Here is a 6,537-nt window from a genome sequence, read left to right as displayed (position 1 = left end):
GGGCACTGGGACGGGCTCCCCAGGGCAGCGGTCATGGCACTGTGCCTGCTGGCGTTCAAGAAGTGCTTGGACAACGCTCTCAGACACATGGTTTGATTTTTGGGTGGTCCTGTGTGGAGCCAGGAGTTAAGACTCGATGATCCTTGTGTGTCCCTTCCCGCTCAGGATACTCCATGCCTCCATCGCGGCGCCCCCCATGAAAGCCGCCCGCACACCCCCACATCCCACCCGTCCCTGCCCTCCAGGGCGCACGGCCCCAAAGGGGCGCCGCGGGCTCAGCCGCCGCCTCACACGGGCGCCCAGCGGGGCAGCAGCGCCCTCCATGGGCACCGATCGCTCCCTGGCGGCGCCGCCGTGCCCCGGGAACCCCCCTCCCTCCATGGCCTGGACGTGTGACCGCCAGACCGGCAGCTCGAGCCGTGTCAGACCCCGGCAAGGAAGGTCGCTTTCCCCCCCCCGGTGCCGTGGGGCGGAGGGCGGACACAGCTCGCTGCCCGCCCCCTGCTCGGCCCCTTCTCCTCCCTGCCGCCGCTCCTCCTCCCCTCCCCGCCGCACCGGCGAGGCTGCGGGGCCGGAGGGGAAGGCGGCGCTGCCTGCGGGGAGGAAGCCGGATGAAGCCCCTCGGGCATGCAGCGAGCCGCGGGGACCCTGCCCTGGAGCCCAGCGGCGGCATCAGGTAACGACCGCCCTCGCCTCGCCCCCGGCCCGGCCCGGGGAAAAGTTCCCTCCCGGGGGCTGCGGGACCCTTCTCCCGGCGGGACCCGTGCCCGGGGGGCTCCGTGCCCGGCTCTTTCCAGAGATAGGAGCCGGTGTGTGTCCGGGAGGGGACGGGGGGAGCAGCCTTCCCCGGGGCTCTGTGCCCTCCCTGACAGCCCGGGTGTGTTTAGGAAGAAGAAAGCAACAAACAAAATGTTAGCAGAAAGTAGTAACGCGTCGCGCTGCACCGGGGACTTGGGGGTGTTTGTTGTGCCTGGCTATGCGTATGCCGTGGCTCTTCCTGAATCGTGTTTTGCTGGGCATCTGTGGGATCGCTGTCAACTTTTAACACAGGGTGTGGGTTTTGATTAACACTGTGGGAGGCTGAATCCCACTTTAAGTGTGCCACGGTGGTGTTTTGTTTTCCTTTGCTCAGAGTTTGTATCAAAGACACTAAGTCAGTTTCACATCTTTTTGCTTATTTCTTCTAAAATCATCGAAGGAGTGAAAAGTGTGCGGAGTGCCCCACTGAGGTTCTGGGTACCTTTGCTACAAAGCAACATTGAACCAGCTTAAAGAAAAAAAAAACAAACATATCTTCAAAAGCCTGCTTCCTTACCAGCCCAAAGAAGTGCATTGCAAACTGCCCTGAGAGTGGAAAGATTTAAGTCACTTCAGTTAAGCAAGATTTGCCAAAGGCAAGATCCCTCCTCATAAAGGATGTGCTGTACTTATTCCATTGGTTAAATCCGAGAGAGCTACTGTAAGAATTGTATTATCTGCAATGACGAATGTTTTACGTCCACTTTTTCATATTTTCATAGTGCCAATGTAATCTCACTATATTCCTTGCAAAATCCAAAGAAAGAAATCAAATGTAAAGATCTTAATTTCACTAGATTAGAAGAGCATGTATAGTTTTTATTTATTTACTTTACAATATAACAAATTTAGGGGAGCATTCAAAAGGAGAATAGACTGAGCAACATTCATCTGTTACTGCAGGTAATCCCAATGATTATTCATTGGACATTGATAAGGCACTATACTTAATCTGAATTTCAGATTGAGTTTGTGGTGTTGTTGTTTGCTTTTTTTTTAATAATAAACATGGTTATATTCTCTATGAAGGTCCATCAAAGTTATTGACCAAGTGCAGCTTTGAGACTGCATTTTCATGTATGCTCAGTTTTTTTATTAATGGATTTTAAGTTGCATTCATCTAAGGGCTGAAAAAAGAGAAGTACAAATTATATATAAAACTTGAAATGCTTTCCACCTCTATGTGTTCTGTGTTTTTTTTTTCTCCTTGTCAGCTTCAAATGTAACTTCTCCCTAAGTTTTCATGCAAGTGACAGAATTTCTTAAATATATGAAACAATTTTCTATTGTCAAATGTTCTGTAGTTCATACTTGCTTAGAAAGATAGATATGACTAGGGAATTATCGTTTTTCTTGACAGCATGACAGTTAAAACTTGGTTTGCATAGCAGCAAGCATGTGTAGTGCATTAAAAGATGTCACTCTAAACTGTCATTGACTAACTTTTCAATGTATTTTTGTGAAAGTGAATATATCGCTTGTAAAGTGACAGCTAGGGAGTAACTAAGTGGTAAAATAAGGAATTACTGTAGTGAACTAGGGTTTAACTTAGGATTTTGACTACAGCTTTAATATTGGATGCCTATGGATTCAGTGTACAATTCTGTAAACAGGTATTTGATTTGTTTTCTTCATAGTGGTATCTCAGTTAAACTCTAAAAAGTATTGTTGATGCAGCAGTGCTTAAGCTACCTGGAGGTGGAGTGTAGAATTTTATCGTGTTATAATATAATGAAGAAAATGCTTCATGTGCTTATAAGCTTCCTGTTCTGATAACGTGTTCAAATTGTATAGAGTCATTGCTATCAAAACCAGATCATGCTAGAAGTCATACGCTTAAACATTGCTATGTGTCAAGCAAGTGTTCTTTTACAGCATGTGAAATCTTAAGCAGTTAAAACGGCCAGGTGAAGCAAGGAGGTATATACAATGCTGTTAAGGTATGGAAATATGGGAAGCTTGGGAAGGAGGGGAAAAAAGAGAACTAAGTTAGAAATTCAGGGTTTTTCTTGACCACAAACTTTTTCCTTAAAAACTAAGTTACCAGCTTTTGAAAATACTATGTACCTTGAGGATTTTGGGTAAAAATATACCTGGACATTGAGACATTTGCTTTTACATGAAGACTATATTGTATTTATAGCATTTTTCTTGGTTCTGTTTCCAAGCCTTGTACTGCTGTAATCTAAAGTCCTCTCTTGAAGGCTTCCATTAAACTGTGATAGAAAAAAAACTTTCTGGTGTTGTTGGGTTAGGTAAATCATGGTGAAACTAGTTAACTGAATGTAATACTTCTGTAGGAGCAAGAGAATGTCAAGAAGTGGAATACCATCTGGAGAAAAATCCATTTTAGTTACAAGTTCAGGAGGAGTACAAGCTTTTACGAGTGCATACTGCAAATCTGTAGAAAGTGCACGTGAGGGCTAGCTTTTTTTTCTGGTAGCCACGAACAAGTAGTATTCTTGGAAGTAACAGTGAGGTCTCACTTTGCATGCTTGTTCTGTGTGTTTTGACTTGCCTTCAGTTACATATCCACTCAGTCTTCACTCAGCTGAAAAACTCCTAATTTTGTTCATTTTTCTTTTTAGATCACCTTTTCTAGACCTCTGGTAGTTAATATTTTCTGATGAACTTTCAGTTTGTGTTATTCAGGTAGAGTACCATCTATAAAAAAACGAAGCTGTAGCCTTACCAAGAAGTAAAGTGGAAAGATTAGTTTATGCTTGAGGAAGTACTTATAAACCCAGCGTGTTGTCTTTTATGCAAGAGTATGCTATTGCTGATCACTTTTAACTCTCTTGGTATCAATAGCCACCAAAATGTCTTTCTGAAGAATATCTGCATACTATTTGTCCTCATCCTGTATTTTCAGAGTTGATTATTCTTATGCAAACTATATATTTACCTTCTTTAAATGCATCTTTATTTTCTCCTGGATCATGTCTTCAATTTCCTATGGCTATTCTGAATTCTAACCCTATTTGCCATCAGACTGGTAGCTGTCCTAAGCTAGTGTCACATTCAGATTCACAAGTATAGTCTGTCAACTAAGCTATTAATAAAACAATAAATACCTAGCAGGATGGACCAGAGGAGATCCTTAAATCTTTCTATTTGTCAATGAATTGATGGTAAAGATTCTCTGAATATGGTATTGTAATATATTTTTTTAAAAGCGCAGTGTGTTTCATTCTGGAGATACCATATGAGATACTATATGAATGCGTAAATATGGCTGTTACTGTCTATTATCAACTCTTGTAAAACCCAAAGCAGTGGTATGTGTTTCTGCTGTGTAGTTTTTTGTTACCAAAAAGTGTAGTTTTCAAGGAAAGTATTCCTGGGGCTTTCAGTTTGGAAATTCTTTCTAATACAATAGTTTTTCATTGAGCAACAAAATACCTTTTCCTGGATGTCAGGTCAAAATAATGCTGGGATAGGTGCATTGCAATCATATCATGTAAAATATTTGTAATCAAAATGCTGTTCACAAACCTCATGAAAATGACCAAAGTAATATAAGTGGTAGTTTTACTTTTCAGTTTCTGACAATTATTTGTAGTAAGTGATATTTGTCAGCAAATAATGGAAAACAATTTGCCAAATTACTGAAGTAATATGCCAAATTACAGTAGAATTTATATGTTTATATGTAGAATTTACAGAATTTATATATATGCTTTATATGAAATCTAAAGGTCATGCAAGGTCAGCATTTGTACACGTTTATGAAATGTTAGAGGAAAACTAAACTTAGTAGTAAAAACTGACTGTTAGGGGTGTGTGTCCCTAAAAATCTTAGCAATCTAAAGTCTCTTAATAAATTTTCATTTTATTAAATTTGATCTTAAATTTACTTGCTTCCTGCTAATATGTTGTGGCTTTAATTTAACAGAACAATACTGAACATCTAATTATCTTTTTTCCACTTCAGTGGAGAGACACACCATGATATTCCAAATTAATATATTTGTCAATATTGCTGTTGATTTAAGTCACACAAATAATCAGCTTCTGAAATTGAAGGATTAGTTTGGTGAACTGCAACATATGTAAATTATACAAAAATATCCAAATAAATTACTTATTTGTGGTTGTGCATTAAGCACCCACCACTTCTGTTGTGTTGATGAACATTTATTATAAAAAAACCTAAAAACTTTATATTATTATGTGTCTAGAAAACAAATAGAAGCTGTCTCTACAGGTTTATAAGAACAGTTCTATGGAATTTCGGTTTTAGTATAGTGAACCATTACTATTTATTATCATAAAAATTATTAGCAAAAACATGTTTCTCTGTCACAGAAAAGTACATTTGTAAGGAATACATTTTAGAATAGGACAGTTTTGAGGAAAATGTTTCAGGATTCAAGAAATTGCAAACTGTGTGCAAAACAAAGCCAAGCATTAATCACAAAAATTACAAAATAGCGTGTATTAAAGTATGCTAAAGCCAGAAATTTGATTTCAGAAATAAAGAAGTTCTTTAAATATCTGACAGTTTTTCCAAAATAAAGTTTGTGTGAATGAGGAATTGTAAACTAATTGGCAAAATTATTTGTGAAAAATCGTAGAGCAATACTGTTTCCCTCGCTTGATTATTTTAGACATAATTCTTCTATGAAAATTTGTACAAAGGTTTTTGGTAAGAGATTTTAGAATCTCTTTTTTAAATACATTTTTCACAGAGGTACACATACATGCAGATAAAATGTACTCAGTCTTTTCCTGGTGCTTGTGTCACAAGTCTACAAATACTTGAATCAAACACAAAAAGAGAACTGAAATGGAAAAATCTGACTGATTAAACACAGTGGAATTTCTCACTTCACTCTCAAAAACAAACTCCCCAAAATCATTTGAGAAAGAAGGTGTTAAGCAGTTTTGAAAACTTCATACGGATGAAGTCATAGTGGAAGTCTAGAGGGGGCCTTCCACCCAGTCGCTGTCATGTGAGCTGATGTTGGGTTTGAAGCCTCTTCTTTAGAAAGAATGTTCAGTTTTTAGAAAATCATTTACTGTGTCTTGGTGCCAGCCAAAGCCATCCTCTTGTCTGAAGAACAAGCTTATATAATCGCTTCTCTTGGGACATTTGCCCTTGGATGACCTGTGTTCTTCATGGACCTGGAAGGAAGTCAGACCCAGTTACTGAGAAGATTGGAAGTCCTCTCAGGATCTTTTCAAGCACGGGATGAGTTCATTAAGCATTATAAAGGAGGCCAAGATCTGCTAGAGATAGAGTAGTGGATATTCGCGACTGTCTTTCTCTATTTCAGTCTTGCAGTCACTTTGCATACTTAGGGATGTTGAAGGAGAACATTCCAGCAGTTCAGCAGTCCCCATCTTCACTTTTTCTATCAGTAAAATGGAGGATTATTTCTTTTACATGCATGGTTTGAGAATGCTTTTACACACATGCAGCATAAAAGTACATTTTGGGTACTTTGGTGAGGTCTGTGCTTTCGGGACCAGGTAATAAAGTCCAGGAGTAAGGGAGTGTTCTCTCTTAGTCCATCCATTTGACTTAAAAAAATGGCAATTCATGTGCTGTGTGTGTTTTTTTTTTGTTTGTTTGTTTTGTTTTCCCCCTCTCCAGGCACAAGTTTCAATGCCTGGAGAAGTTGCTGCCTCTGCAGAATTCCCAGCTGATGCTAAGGATTCATCAGTGCTGGAGACACCCAGTGCTACTGGCCATATGTACTGCTGAGAGTAAATTGCGCCTTCTGGATGCTTTGG

General features: G+C 40.1%; 1 protein-coding gene across 4 annotated transcripts in view; it reads left to right on the top strand.

Moving 5' to 3' along the window:
- The first annotated feature begins 272 nt into the window (after positions 1 to 272).
- SGCG (sarcoglycan gamma) overlaps positions 273 to 6,537 on the top strand; it is a 141,763-nt gene continuing 135,498 nt past the window's right edge. For 2 of the 4 annotated variants that reach the window (XM_080577349.1, XM_080577348.1), the window contains exon 1: positions 273 to 676. The gene's annotated coding sequence lies outside the window, so the exon portion shown is untranslated. The remainder of the gene's footprint in view (positions 677 to 6,537) is intronic. The other 2 variants (XM_080577347.1, XM_080577345.1) reach the window with 2 other exon arrangements.

This window comes from Anser brachyrhynchus, assembly GCF_964034855.1.
Source record: "Anser brachyrhynchus genome assembly, chromosome: 1".
Taxonomy (NCBI): domain Eukaryota; kingdom Metazoa; phylum Chordata; class Aves; order Anseriformes; family Anatidae; genus Anser; species Anser brachyrhynchus.
The sequence above is the reverse complement of the archived record's forward strand: the minus strand, read 5'-3'. Positions and strand labels throughout refer to the sequence as shown.